Source organism: Schistocerca serialis, chromosome 1, assembly GCF_023864345.2.
Source record: "Schistocerca serialis cubense isolate TAMUIC-IGC-003099 chromosome 1, iqSchSeri2.2, whole genome shotgun sequence".
In the NCBI taxonomy this organism is placed as follows: Eukaryota; Metazoa; Arthropoda; class Insecta; order Orthoptera; family Acrididae; genus Schistocerca; species Schistocerca serialis.
The window spans coordinates 427,849,025-427,863,555 of NC_064638.1; the positions used below are offsets into that span (position 1 = coordinate 427,849,025).

At 55.6% G+C, this 14,531-nt stretch overlaps 2 pseudogenes; one reads left to right on the forward strand and one right to left on the reverse strand.

Annotated features, from left to right (window-relative positions):
- The first annotated feature begins 1,492 nt into the window (after window positions 1-1,492).
- LOC126423700 (U2 spliceosomal RNA) lies at window positions 1,493-1,707 on the forward strand (annotated as a pseudogene).
- A 7,055-nt stretch (window positions 1,708-8,762) lies between these two features.
- LOC126424164 (U2 spliceosomal RNA) lies at window positions 8,763-8,813 on the reverse strand (annotated as a pseudogene).
- Between the last annotated feature and the right edge of the window lie 5,718 nt (window positions 8,814-14,531).

Genomic DNA, 14,531 nt, shown 5'->3' on the forward strand with positions numbered 1-14,531 from the left:
GTACTCGCCATACCGCCGGGTGCGGAGCAGGCCAGTCTCCATTGACTGGAATCCGCCGCACTACTGGACCAGGACAGCGAGTGCATCACCCACCAGGCTACGACAATTGCACTCAACTTAGACTTAGAACCAATATCATTATTAGTAGCAGTAAATTTAGAACACTAACAACACTAACAAATAGGGACTGCAGCGAAAAAACAGACTTGGCCAGCCCAGTGCCAGGGGCACGCTCACATGGGTTTAGCTCAGTGAGCAGGCCTTACAATAGTAGGTTTGTAATACCAACTGGCACACCTGTAATCGCTGCAGAATATAACAGAATAGTAGGATAGTCTAACAGATTAACCTTGTCCATAAGTTAGCCAGTTAAAATACTAAAAAAGTAGAACTTGCTGTATTTAGAAGTAGTATAATACATAGACCCACTAATTATTAAGGTGGTGGGTTATCTTTTGTATTCTTATAAAGTTGTAATGTATTGTGTTAATAAAGCTTTTTTAAAAAAAAAAAAAAAAAAAAAAAAAAAAAAAAAAGTACGCCGACGTTGCGCGCGGATTAGCCGCTCGCGGCTATTCTGTCACTGTCGACGCCCTGGTTGTCGGCAGTCTGGGGGCGTGGGACCGCCAGAACGATGCAGTGCTTCGGCACCTAGGCATCGCTAGCCGCTATTGCCAACTGATGCGGCGGCTGATGGTGTCTGACACCATCAAGTGGTCCCGCGACATTTACGTGGAACACATTACTGGCCACCGCCAGTATGTGTCCCCCTAGACTGTGGCATGCTCTGACGTCAGGCTGCGAGACCCTCGAGACTGCAGTCGTCGGAGAACTTCGAGGTCGGTGCCTTCGTGACGTCGGCGTCGAGATTCTCCTCCACGACGCGGGACCGCGGCGCTACACCATCTTCGCGCCGCACTGCAGCAGTGCCGAGTCAGTAGCGGTGCGTGCGGTGCTGCCTGGTGCCCCTCCCTCCGTGGTGTCCGCCGAATATGGCCCCCACCTCGGTTGGCGCGGTGCTAGGCGGCGCCAAACGTGTGCCTACTGCCCGGCAGTCTCCAGCCAGCGTGGGAAGCAACGCCCTCCTGCCACGACACCCCGGTGACGTCTGCCGCAAGGCGGACAGAGGGGAGAAGTCCGGCTGTGTGTGACCCGCCTGCGTGCGTGGCACACCAGCCGCTGGCAGCCGTGCATGTGTAGTGTGCTGTCAGGGCATGGAGATGAATGGAATAAAACAAAATAGTTCCTAAAACTAGCTCCAAACCTTTCCCTGCCTGAAATAACTAAGACCGCGCCTATCGCGGGATTAATCTTAAGGTGACATACTTAAGCATCCGCGCCTAACGCGGCCTTCCAAAATTTAAGTAGTGGGCTTAACCCACGAGTTAGAATAAGGTTCAATTACTTAAGTGCGGTTAGAACCGTTTTTCTAAATTTTATTTTATCTAAACTTAACCAATTTGTAAAACTCGCATTGTATAGAGTCATGAATATTCTTTCTTACATTTATACTTCGTAAAACTGTAACTAAGAGTTATCTAGGAAAATAAAAATCTGTTCTTATCAGCTTAATATCTGATACGTCCTGCATCGCAGGACCAGAATATTAAACTCATTTTTGGCTCATGACGGAGTGCTAGGGGCTTGCTCCACTTCTGTCGTGGGTTGGCCCGGCATTGCAGTACCGCCAGGATTGGCCCACCTAAAATTAATTAAAACACAGCCTGAAATGGGTTAATATTCTGCAGTGATCAGATATTCCGCTGGTAGCAAAACTTGTTGTAGTTGTCGATTTGCCCAGTAGTTAGCTGCTTACACACCACGATTTCTTGTAATTAATTTAACATTATCTTACGAAATTTATTTATTTATTTATTTATTTTTTTTTTTTTTATTTGCGGTTAGCCGGAACGCTCTTGCAGCCGCATTACACTAGGCTGGTAATTTATGTGGGCACAGAAGAGTGCCTTCGGATGCCTCGTTGGCGTCACATATGGTCTGGCCACAGATAATTTTAATTACATTTTTTGGAGTTATATCCTTAGCTCCTCGCGAACGTCGTCGTCGTCGCCGCCGCACGCACGCAGAATACGTGTGTACACACGTATGCAGTAGGCAGTGGACGATGTAAGCACTCGGCTAGGTGTAGCTCGCGCCGGTGTAGCTCGCGCCGGCCTGGCGCTGCTGTGGGGCGGCCTCACGGCTTCTCCACTGCCCTGGCAGCTAGCGGCGTTCAAATGGGAGTCGCAGTTTCCTGTTCGCCATGGAGGGTAGTACAGGGCTGTTGACGAGTGCTCTCGCGAATTGTCGTTCTTTCCGGCACTTGCTTTTGCGATGTTTTCGACGGTCGCCTGTTGCCATATCGGCCCGTACCACCGTGTGTCACTCCCACATGTGGAGCGCACACGCTGCAAGCATTTAGGCCCTTCGACTGCGGTTTTTCCTTATCGCTTCTCGGCCTTTTGGCTAAGAAGCACCCCGCGGTAGGAGCGGTCCATTGTGCTCTGTAGCGGGTCGCGAGTCGCGTTTCGTGGTCGTTTCGTTTGTTCTTGGTTTTTCCAGCGTTGATATTGGTGAATATGTCGAACCGGTCGAACAGTATTCAATGCGTATTCGACAGAGCAGCGAGACGGCCAACGGCCTTTGAAATACAGGAATGGATATTTGGTGATCTGAAACTACCGGAAGCTGACGTCGACACCTTTCAACTGGATTTTGTCTTATTCTCGTTATTCGTGAAATTTCTCGACCAAGAGAAATACGAAAAGTATGGCCTGGCACTCGCGGGCGAACATCCGTTCCGACTGTTCCATCGAAGTAGCGGAACAGTGCATATCGTGCCATCTGGCTTTGGGATACGGACTGTGCGGGTATTTAACGTACCCCCTGAGTGTCCCAATGAAATAATCGGCCGTGTCCTGTCGCGGTTTGTCAAGGTGCTTAGCATCACAAATGAAAAGTGGGGAAGTGCCTACCGTTTCCAGGGCAACAGCGGAGTCCGTGGTGTTCGTATGGACCTCCGCAAGCACATACCGTCATATTTAAATATTGCGAGTACAAGGGTACAGGTTACCTATATAGGGCAACCACAGACATGCTCCCTCTGTCAATTCACAGAACATCTACGCGTGGAATGCCCGCGCAGTCACCCTGTGCAACTGCCGCGGGAACACACGGAAGGTGACAACCTTGTGCCTCTTCTCAGCGAGATAGTGGCGGGTGCTGCCCACCGAACCGCTGAGAGAACTGACGACTCGACTCTGGGCCCCTCAGGAGAGATGAACACGGTACCTAGTGGAACTATTGACGGCCCTATTGAGATTGCCTCGGTCCCGACGCCCTTAGTGGCAGTACCGACGGCGGCGACTATTGCGTCTGCTGTGGCCAGTGATGTTGTTACTGTAGAACAGATGGAGGTATCTCTTCCTACCCCACCCCCACCGGCAGATGACGCTAAGTCCCCCCGGCGTCGTCATAGGCGCAAGAAGGCGAGCCAAGAACAGCAGGCAGAGGAGGACGGCGTCATGCATCCCCCTCCTGAGAGCAGCAGTGAGGCTGAATCTCAGGCCTCATCAGTTACACGCTCTGTTTCCGCTGACCACTCGGACGGTATGCGGAAAACTGCTCGCCAATTAGAAGCACTCATTAGTTCGTCACGAGATCGGGGAGCAGTCCCCGCAAAACGTGAAAATGAACAGGGTAGCGAACAGCTGCTGCAGCGCACTCGCACCCTCTCACATACCGCTGCGACTGAGCCGTCTGCACCGCCTGGTCCGGACTATCCCGCCGATGGCGGAGGACTGAACTGGGCTGACGACGAAATGTGTGATTGAGTGGGCTCGTTCCCACATGAGCTGTCTGGTATTTGTGTTTAACATCTGGGATGGAGCAGCAGGGTTACAGTTTCGATCTTTACGCACCTGCTTACATATGACCATGACCTCATCTGACGTTACTTTCTCTGTGTTGTTCTTTAATGCCTGCCATTGACCGTCAGCCGGGAGCCCTCTCCCTTTTAACAGTCAATATCCACATCTCCAACCCAATAAAACTACGCTCTCTGAAGGACTTTCTGCGCCTTGGTGCATTTGATGTGGTCTTTCTCCAGGAGGTTTGTGCCCCCTTTCTCTCTGACCTGGTTGGTTATGAGGCACTATATAACATCGACCCTGACGCCAGGTGGGGCACTGCGTTGCTATACCGATCAGAGTTAACTCCGTCCAATGTTACAAAACTACCCAATGGTCGCGTTCTTACGTGTATTATTCGGGATGTACTTTATATTAACATCTATGCTCCTTCAGGAGCTAATCACAGGCATGACAGCACAACGCTTTTTACGTGAGAGATCACCCCTTTCTTGACAGCTCGTCGTCTTATCGTGTTTGGCGGGGATTTTAACTGTGTGGTAGCCGATGCTGATCAGGTCCCGACGCCCATGAGGTGTGAAGCACTCGCTACACTCCTCCAGGCGGCTGACCTTAATGATACGTGGCGCCACTTTCATCCCGCCTATACACAACATACTCACATCTACCCCACTGGAGCAAGCCGTATTGACCGTGTTTGTGTGTCTGCTGATTTGCTTCCTGCCCTTTGTGCCGTCCAAATCATTCCTGTGGCCTTTAGTGACCACTGTGCGTACTCTTGCTCCCTACATATCACGGGCCCAACCCCGGTTCCTCGGGGCACCTATTGGAAGATGAATACACTTCATCTCCCAACGCCAGATCTCCGCACTCTTGTCACAAACGCATGGCGGGATTGCATTGCTACTGCATCGAAGTACCCTACCACTATAGTTTGGTGGCTCCGCTGTGCGAAGCCGCGGCTGCGACGTGTTATCCAGCAACATAGTCGCGAAGTCGCACACTGGAAGCGAAGCACATTAGAATTCTATCAACAATGTCTAAACGATGCACTTACCCTTCCTGCGGACAGCTACGCATGCGCCTCAACAAAATTAAAGCGACAATCCTTCGCTTCTCTCGGGAGTAGGCCGAGGGGATGGTGGTGAGGTGCCGCTCCACATCCCTGATTGAGGGCGAGAGGCCATCCAGCTATCACCTTGCCTCTGAAAGGAATCCCGCAAAGAAGAAGACCATTCTACGCCTCAAGACAGACGATGGTACGCGCCTCACAGACCATCGCGCCGTTCTCGAACACCTAACCGACCATTACACGCTCCCCTTCCAGGATGCTGCGGTAGACGTCGCCGCCCAACGAGAAGTTATAGGTGGGGTCCCAACTTCATTGAATCGTCGAGACCGCGACTGTTTAACTGAACCGCTCACACTCGCTGAACTCGCATATGTCCTCCGTGCCTGTCCGGGACAAAAATCACCAGGCCCCGATGGTCTCCCTTATGAATTCTATCAACAATTCTGGGACCTGTTAGGAGACCGCATCTGCAAAATGTGCGAGAAGATTTTTGCTGGTTGCAAACTACGCATTGCCCTTATTCCCAAGGTCAAAGGTCTCTGTCGAGCTAAAGACCTGCATCCTATCACCATTCTTAACACTGATTATAAGTTGGTGGCGCAAAGCGTAGCCTCTCGTCTTAAACAGGTAATGAATAAGGTCCTTTGCCCCACTCAATGATGTGGCGTTTCGAACCGAACCATCTTCACAGCTGCCTCTATATACCGTGATGCTGTCTTACTCACTGCCGATACTCGAACCCCGGCTGCAATTCTCTCCCTAGATTTCGCCGGTGCCTTTGACAGGGTCTCCCACCCTTACCTGCTAGCCGTTATGTCGCTGATTGGCTTTGGGGAGCGCTTCATAAGAATCATCCGGCACTTCTTGGTTGGAGCAAATCCCACAATTGTTGTGAACGGTTGCCGATCACGGCCAATTCCTATCAGACGATCAGTCCGACAAGGGTGTCCCTTGTCAATGTATTTGTTCGCTATAGCGCTGGACCCCATGCTGCGTGACATTGGACGGATGGTAGATGGTGTCGCTCTCCCAGGCATCACCTTCCGCAGTGCGGCATACGCGGATGATGTCGGTGTGTTCGTTGCAAACGCTAGGGACACCGATTCAGTCCGCCGAGTTCTCAACTTTTATGAACGAACATCCGGTGCCATGTTAAATTCCAATAAAACGGTGCTGATCCTGTTAGGACCACGATCATTGACCATCGAACGCCCGTGGTACCGAGTTGTGGGGGAACAACGTATCTTGGGCCTTGAGGTGACTGCCCGTCCGCAGCGCATGTTAACACTAACGTGGAGGCGGCTTCTCACGCGCATCAGAGGACTTTGCGTGAGTCACGCTGATCGACGACTCGACCTCCTTCAACGAATCCAACTGATTCATACTTACATCCTCTCACGGGCATGGTACGTAGCACAACTCCTTACGCTACTGAAAGAAACCGGCAGAGCCATCTCAAAAACAGTGTATTGGCTCTTGTGGTGGCATGCACTATTCAAAGTTGATGCGCAGACTTGTACGCTGCCAAAGGTCGACGGGGGTCTTGGACTCATCGACTTTCCCCGCAGATGTGCGGCCCTCCTGATTCACCGTACCGCCACCCTGCGTGAAACTGACCCAGGTGGGACAACAGCGGTTCTATTCGACCGTTATCGCCCACGATCGGCGCGTGCACCAGTCTGCTTGAGACATATTCCGTTCCGGATGACGACAGTCAAGGACTATTACCTCAATCAAAGTTATGTCCTAACAGTGGCCACTGACAAGGCACGCACGTCGAAGCGCCTTTACCAGGCACTCCGAGGCCAGCCCACGCCACATAAATTAGAGGACAGACGACCGTCGGTCATCTGGCACCAAGCTTGGGCTAATATCAACAACCCAGCCCTTCCCACGGCAGTTTCAGCGCTATTGCGTTACGTCTTGGTCGGGGGTGGGTTTGAAGATCAGGGGTAAGGAACCGGTCGATGGACCCAATGTCTGGTGTCGTCCCACCCATCAGCGCTATGAGCACACGTGCAAGATCCCACCCTTCTGTGACATGGGAGCGTAGGAGGCGATGCTCCCTGGTGTCGACGTCACCATATCGGCCGCAAGCAGCCGAGGGCCGTAGGCGGATGGCCACCAGGCGATGATTAGTGGGTATTAAATTGTTTATGACCCGGAGTCGAGTCATCAGTTCTCTCAGCGGTTCGGTGGGCAGCACCCGCCACCATCTCGCTGAGAAGAGGCACAAGGTTGTCACCTTCCGTGCGTTCCCGTGGCAGTTGCACACGGTGCCTGCGCGGGCATTCCACGCGTAGATGCTCTGTGGATTGACAGAGGGAGCATGTCTGTGGTTGCCCTATATAGGTAACCTGTGCCCTTGTACTCGCAATATTTAAATATGACAGTATGTGCTGACGGAGGTCCTTACAAACACTACGGACTCCACTGTTGCCCTGGAAACGGTAGGCACTTCCCCACTTTTCATTTGTGATGCTAAGCACCTTGCCATACCGCGACAGGACACGTCCCATTACTTCATTGGGACACTCAGGGGGTACGTTAAATACCCGCACAGTCCGTATTCCAAAGCCAGATGGCACGATATGCACTGTTCCGACAGTTCCATCGAAGTAGCAGAATGGATGTTCGCCCGTGAGTGCCAGGCCATACTTTTCGTATTTCTCTTGGTCGAGAAATTTCACGAATAACGAGAATAAGACAAAATCCAGTTGAAAGGTGTCGACGTCATTTTCCGGTACTTTCAGATCACGAAATATCGATTCCTGTATTTCAAAGGCCGTTGGACGTCTCGCTGCTCTGTCGAATACGCATTCAATACTGTTCGACCGGTTCGACATATTCACCGCAAAAATATCAACGCTGGAAAAACCAAGAACAAACGAAAAGACCACGAAACACGACTCGCAACCCGCTACAGAGCACAACGGACCGCTCCGACCGCGGGGTGCTTCTTAGCCAAAAGGCCGAGAAGCGATAAGGAAAAACCGCAGTCGAAGGGCCTAAATGCTTGCAGCGTGTGCGCTCCACATGTGGGAGTGACACACGGTGGTACGGGCTGATATGGCAACAGGCGACCGTCGAAAACATCGCAAAAGCAAGTGCCGGAAAGAACGACAATTCGCGAGAGCACTCGTCAACAGCCCAGTACTACCCTCCATGGCGAACAGTAAACTGCGACTCCCATTTGAACGCCGCTAGCTGCCAGGGCAGTGGAGAAGCCGTGAGGCCGCCCCACAGCAGCGCCAGGCCGGCGCGAGCTACACCGGCGCGAGGCCGGCGCGAGCTACACCTAGCCGAGTGCTTACATCGTCCACTGCCTACTGCATACGTGTGTACACACGTATTCTGCGTGCGTGCGGCGGCGGCGGCGGCGACGACGACGACGACGTTCGCGAGGAGCTAAGGATATAACTCCAAAAAATGTAATTAAAATTATCTGTGGCCGGACCATATGTGACGCCAACGAGGCATCCGAAGGCACTCTTCTGTGCCCACATAAATTACCAGCCTAGTGTAATGCGGCTGCAAGAGCGTTCCGGCTAACCGCAAAAAAAAAAAAAAAAAAAAAAAAAAAAAAAAAAAAAAAAAAAAAAAAAAAAAAAAAAAAAAAAAAAAAAAAAATTAAATAAAAAATAAATAAAAAATAAATAAATAAATTTCATAAGATAATGTTAAATTAATTACAAGAAATCGTGGTGTGTAAGCAGCTAACTGCTGGGCACATCGACAACTACAACAAGTTTTGCTACCAGCAGAATATCTGATAACTGCCGAATATTAACCCATTGCAGGCTGTTTTTTAATTAATTCTGGTCCTGCGATGCAGGACGTATCAGATATTAAGCTGATAAGAACAGATATTAAGCTGATAAGAACAAATTTTTATTTTCTGAGATAATACTTAGTTACAGTTTTAGGAAGTATAGATTCAAGAAAGAATATCCATGACTCTATACAATGCGAGTTTTACAAATTTATTAGGTTTAGATAAAATAAAAATAAGAAAAACGGTTCTAACTGTACTTAAGTATTGTATTGTATTGCTATTCTAGTTCGTGGGTTAAGCCCACTACTTAAATATTGAGAGAGGCCGCGTTAGGCGCGGTACTTAGGTATGTCATCCTTAAGAATATTCCCGCGGTAGGCGCGGCCTTACCTATGTCAAACCAGGGGTATGTTGGACCTAATTTAGGAGCTGTTCTATTTTATTCGATTCATCTCCATGTCCTGACAGCACACTGCACATGCACGGGTGCCAGGGGCTGGTGTGCCACGCACGCAGGCAGGTCACACACACCCGGACTTCTCCCCTCTGTCCGCCTTGCGGCAGACGTCACTGGAGTGTCGCGGCAGGAGGGCGTTGCTTCCCACGCTGGCTGGAGACTGCTGGGCAGTAGGCACACGTTTGGCGCCGCCTAGCACCGCACCAACCGAGGTGGGGGCCATATTCGGCAGACACCACGGAGGGAGGGGCACCAGGCAGCACCGCACGCACCGCTACTGACTCGGCACTGCTGCTGTGCGGCGCGAAGATGGTGTAGCACCGCAGGTCCCGCGTCGTGGAGGAGAATCTCGACACCGACGTCACGAAGGCACCGACCTCGAAGTTCTCCGACGACTGCAGTCTCGAGGGTCTCGCAGCCTGACGTCAGAGCATGCCACAGTCTAGGGGGACACATACTGGCGGTGGCCAGTAATGTGTTCCACGTAAATGTCGCGGGACCACTTGATGGTGTCAGACACCATCAGCCGCCGCATCAGTTGGCAGTAGCGGCTAGCGATGCCTAGGTGCCGAAGCACTGCATCGTTCTGGCGGTCCCACGCCCCCAGACTGCTGACAACCAGGGCGTTAACAGTGACGGAATAGCCGCGAGCGGCTAATCCGCGCGCAACGTAGGCGTACTTTATTCTCTTCACTTGCCGAGCGTTGTCGAGCGCAATCCGCCTATTCTCGAAGGGGCTTGTCACATCGACAATGGTCACAGTCTTCGCGGCCTCGTCAGTTATTACGAGGTCCGGACGCAGCCCACTGCTGTCCCCTCTCACAGTTTATTGATCCTGGTGTCAGGAACAGCAATGTTTCCTCTCCTTGGCCGCCCAGCGACTGCTGTCGCGAGGCGGTTGAGGACCGCGTTGTGGCGATGCTGCAGGGCTGCTGAGTGCACCATACACGCGTTGATCACGTGCGGGAGCATCTCGTTGTTGTGGCCACAGCGGCGGCAGCCGTTGAGAGGCACGACTCCGAGCCTGGCGCGATGGATATAGCGCCAGTCTGCGACGCGCGTGTATTTTCCTCCCGCCATGAAGTGGTTGGACGCTGTGGACTCCCTGGTGCACTCGAACACCTTCCCCTGGTCCGGTTTCCTGAGTAGGATGTGGCGCAGGCGCTGCCTCAGACACTCGCGGAGCGTCCGCGAGAGAAGACGTTTGGCGCCCCCTCCCACCCGGAAATGCTCGACGCCAGTGTTGGCGGTGCGTCCTACGCTGTCATCAACGTGTTGCGGTCCATCGCCACCATCTTCGAGGTGTTGTGTAGTCCCAGGCGCCGCCCCCTCTGTGGCCGGCTGCGTCACCCCTCCGATGCCGCCGTGTTCCGCGTCGTCAGCGATGGCGGGTCGGCCGTTGACCTCCACCTGCAACTCAGAGAGCAGTTCACTCCAGCGCCAGGTGACGCCACGCGGTGCTAGGCGCCTTGTGGCGTTCCTGACGCGCGTCCACAGTGACTGGATGTCACCTCCGTCACGTGCGAGGTCACCCTCAGTGCTGCCGCTGAGGTAGGTGGCCAAGTCGGAACGACTCGGCTCCCTCCCCAGTCGGCGGCGCGCGGCCGTAGATAATGTGGCCCAGGCGATGTCTCGGACGGTGGCGTCGTCGCAGTGCAGCATGCGGAAGCCGTGGACGATCGTCGAGATGTCCGCAGCGTCCGCGAGCGGCGTCAGGCCGCATCCTCCCTCTCCCAGCGCGAGGTACAGCTGTTCAGTGGACGCACGCTGTGGGAGGAACAGCCAAGATTTGACAGCCGCTTTCACTGCCTTGTCGAGTGCAGATAGCGGCCCCTTGCGTACCGCTCCGCCCCGCACAACCAAGTCAAGCCTAGGGAGGAGGAAGACACGCACAGCGTCAATCTTCTGCCAGGGAGACAGCAGGGAAGCATCCAGGTGCTGCAAGTCGCGTCGAATTGCCGCGATCGCATCCGTTGGCGTCTGCGTGACTTTGCACCCGGTGGGAACGCCAAGATGGAGGTAGGCGTCACCCGCACCGAGCACGGCTGGTTCTCCCCCTTGCAGGGCGAATACCGAGCCTAGTGTCTGCCGACGGCGGATGTGAAGCGTGGCACACTTTGACGGCTTGAAGGTAAGCCCGGCCCACGTCGCCGCCTCACCCACAACATTGAGGAGCGTCTGCATCGCCTCTGAATCCCGCGCCAGAAGCACGATATCGTCCGCATACGCCAGTGCACTCACATTGACGCCGCTAAGCGGAATACGACACTCATTTCTGAGCGAGGTTGCAGCGCGAAGTACCGGCTCGAGCGCGAGGTTAAAGACGATGGGCGACAGTGGACAGCCCTGCTTGACCCCCGCCTGGATCTCTATCTCCTCCGTTAGTCCGTCAGACGTACGGACGCGGGTGGAGCAACCATTGTACATGTCTGGCAGTCCCATTCTGCAGAGCACTCCAAGGAGGTGAGCGTGAGGCACTGAACCTGAAGCATTCGCCAGATCAAGCCAAGCAAAGCATGCTTGGCCTCCCCTGCGCCTTGCATCATCAATCGCCGTCTGCACAATGAAGTTGTGCTCGTAGCAGCCTTCAAACGTGCGGAAGCCCATCTGTTCTGGGGAGAGCAGGTTCAACCGCTCTGCCCAGAGAGAAGTGCGGTCCGCAACGATTGCAGCAAAGAGGTTAGAGATGGTAGAGCTCAATGCTAAAGGCCGCCAGTTTGTCACGTCCGAGACGTCCCCATTCTTGTGGATGAGGACGGCAGTGGATATTTTCCACTGCACCGGAGTCTTCCGCTCATTCCAGCAGCACGAGAAGCTCTTAGCTAGCACGTGGCAGCCAGGATCCTCACGTCGCAAGTCCGAGTAGGTGACTCCGTCTGCCCCAGGAGCAGTATTGCTCGCCTTCTGGAGCCGCTGTTGCACCTCTGAGGGGGTGATCGGCGGCAGGACCTCCTCGCAGACATCAGGAGGCGTGGTGGCGGCAAAGTCCGGGACAGCAGCTGGTGCATCTGCAACAGAGAAGTCAGATTTAGCGTAGATCATCTTGAAGCGCTCCGTGAGAGCGTTGCCATCTATTTGGCAGTACGGTGACGTCTCGACAAGGACGCACTGCATCGCCTTGCGCCAGTCCACGCGGTACAGCTTCTGAATCTCAGATGCTGCATTCGCGTCGTACCGACGCTCGGCGGCCGCTGCACGCCGTGCGCCACGTCCAGCGCGCTGCCCACCACTGCCGCGTGTAGGGGTGGGGGAGGGGGAGGGGGAATGGCAGCAGCGTAGGCGCGACCCTGGCCGCGGTGCGCTGCTGCTGGTGGCCCGTCCTGTCGATCTCCGGCTGCCTGGCGTTGTGGCTTCGTCTCGGCGATCTCGGAGATGAAGGCCTCGACGACCGCGACGAATGCGTCCCACGGTTGGTTGTACACGCTCTCCTGGGCCGCCAGCCAGCGCCGCTGCCTTTCCGTTAGCCGAGAGTCGGCCGGGGGGGGGGGGGGGGGGGGGGGGGGGCGGGCCTGCCTCGGTTGCGCTCTGTATGGAGGGTACAGGAGGGTTGGTCGAGTTCGGTGGAGGACTGGAGTTTTGCGGCGGAAGGTTGGGGCTGGGAGGGGGGTTACGGCGTCGGCATCTCCTCTTCTTGCTGCCAGTTCTCGGAGATGCAGCTGCAGTCCCTCCGTTTACGCCGCGCCGCTCCGTCGTCTGCGTCGGTGGTGGGGCCGTGCTGCCATCTGGTGTGGGCCGCGCAGTGCTGCTTTCGATCGCCGCGCCGGTGACAGGTGGCGCAGCGGTAGCAGCAGGGGCCGGTGTAGCTTGCGCCGGCCTGGCGCTCGGGTCGGGCGCACCGCGGCTGGTGTTCGCCGCGCCGCCAACAGATGGCCCGGCGGTCGCCAGCGGCCCGCCGCCGGCGCAAGAAACACGGGGTGTAGCTCGCGCCGGCTGACCGGACGCGCCGGCTCGCGCCGGGCCGCTGTTACGCGGACTGGGCGGTATGATGCGCCGTCGGTCCGGGGGCGGTGGTCTGCGTCCTGCAGCACGGCGTCTGTCCCTCCGTGGGGTGACTACGTGCCACTCATTGTCTGTAGCAGAAACTTTTTTATTAATAACACTCCCTGCCTGAACGGAGACGGAGTGACGGGCGTCACTCGACGTAACCGCCGGCAGGGCAGAGGAAACGCGGCGCGTGTACGTCTGCGACCGCACAAGCACCACACCATCCGGCGCATCCGCCGGGCGCGCGGCCTTTAGTGCGTCAACCGGCGGCGCGGCTGCGCCGTTAATGACAACACCAACGGTCGCGGCGAGCGAGGCAGCCTGCCTGCCACTGCCCACCCGCACCGCAGAGCCACCTGTTGGCGGCGTAGCAAATGCGGGCGGCAGTCCCAGGCTGGTACCCACGCTCCCGACAGATGGCGGGCGGGAGGCGCCTGCGGCAGCCGCACGACGTGGCCAGCGTACGCCACTGGGTGCAATGGCCGGCGCGGGCGGCGGCGAGCCGCGGCCCATGCCGGACACTGCGCCTCTGGCCGGAGCGACGCGTTCGGCGGCAGGCGTCGGCAGCGTGCTGCCTTCACCTCCCGAACTTGCGCTCGGCACTCGTGGCGACGCGGTTGACGTCGCGGAGCGTGTCGGCAGGGGGATGCCAGACCTCCTCGGCGTGCGCACACAAAGTACACACGACGCGGGGGTGGCAACCACCGCCGTCCTGGGCGTCGCAGACGCCTGCACACTCACACAGGGTGAGGGCAAGGCAGCCTGTGAGCCCACCACGCTGCTGCGGGTCAGGACCGCCGCGTATGTTAATCCTAAGTCCAGCCGGTCTGTCCTACTAGCTTCGGGGACCGGACTGGGCTGTGGCCATAGCCCCTCTCTATTATCTAAGGCTAGGCGGCCTATGGTACTAGCTTCCCGAGCCGCTTTCGCCTGTGGCTTTCGCCCAGCACTAACTAAGGACGAAGGGCCTGTCCTACTAGCTTCGGGGGCCCTCGCCTGTGACCTCCCGCCGGCTGACCTCTCTGGGTGCCCCAGAGAGCCAGACACGGCATCGTGTCCCATACTCACTCTCCCCCGACTGGCAGCGCCGGGGGTTGCGGAATCTGCATTGCAGAGCCGCTGGTGTAGCCGCAGCGTCTTTAGCCGCGGGTCGCGTCGGCCGCAAAACTGACACTCGAAAACGGGAACCGTTTCCGGGTCGTGCAGCCTCCTGTAGTGGCGGAGAAGGGCCGAGTGGTCCTTGTACTCCCCAAAAGTTGGCTTGCCTGCAGCCTTGGTGACGAAGCAGATCCGGCACCGGAAGACCTCCGCCGGCAGCGTCACCACAAGCTCCATTGTTCAGGTCGCGGACCTGAAACAGGAGAATAAAAGCGA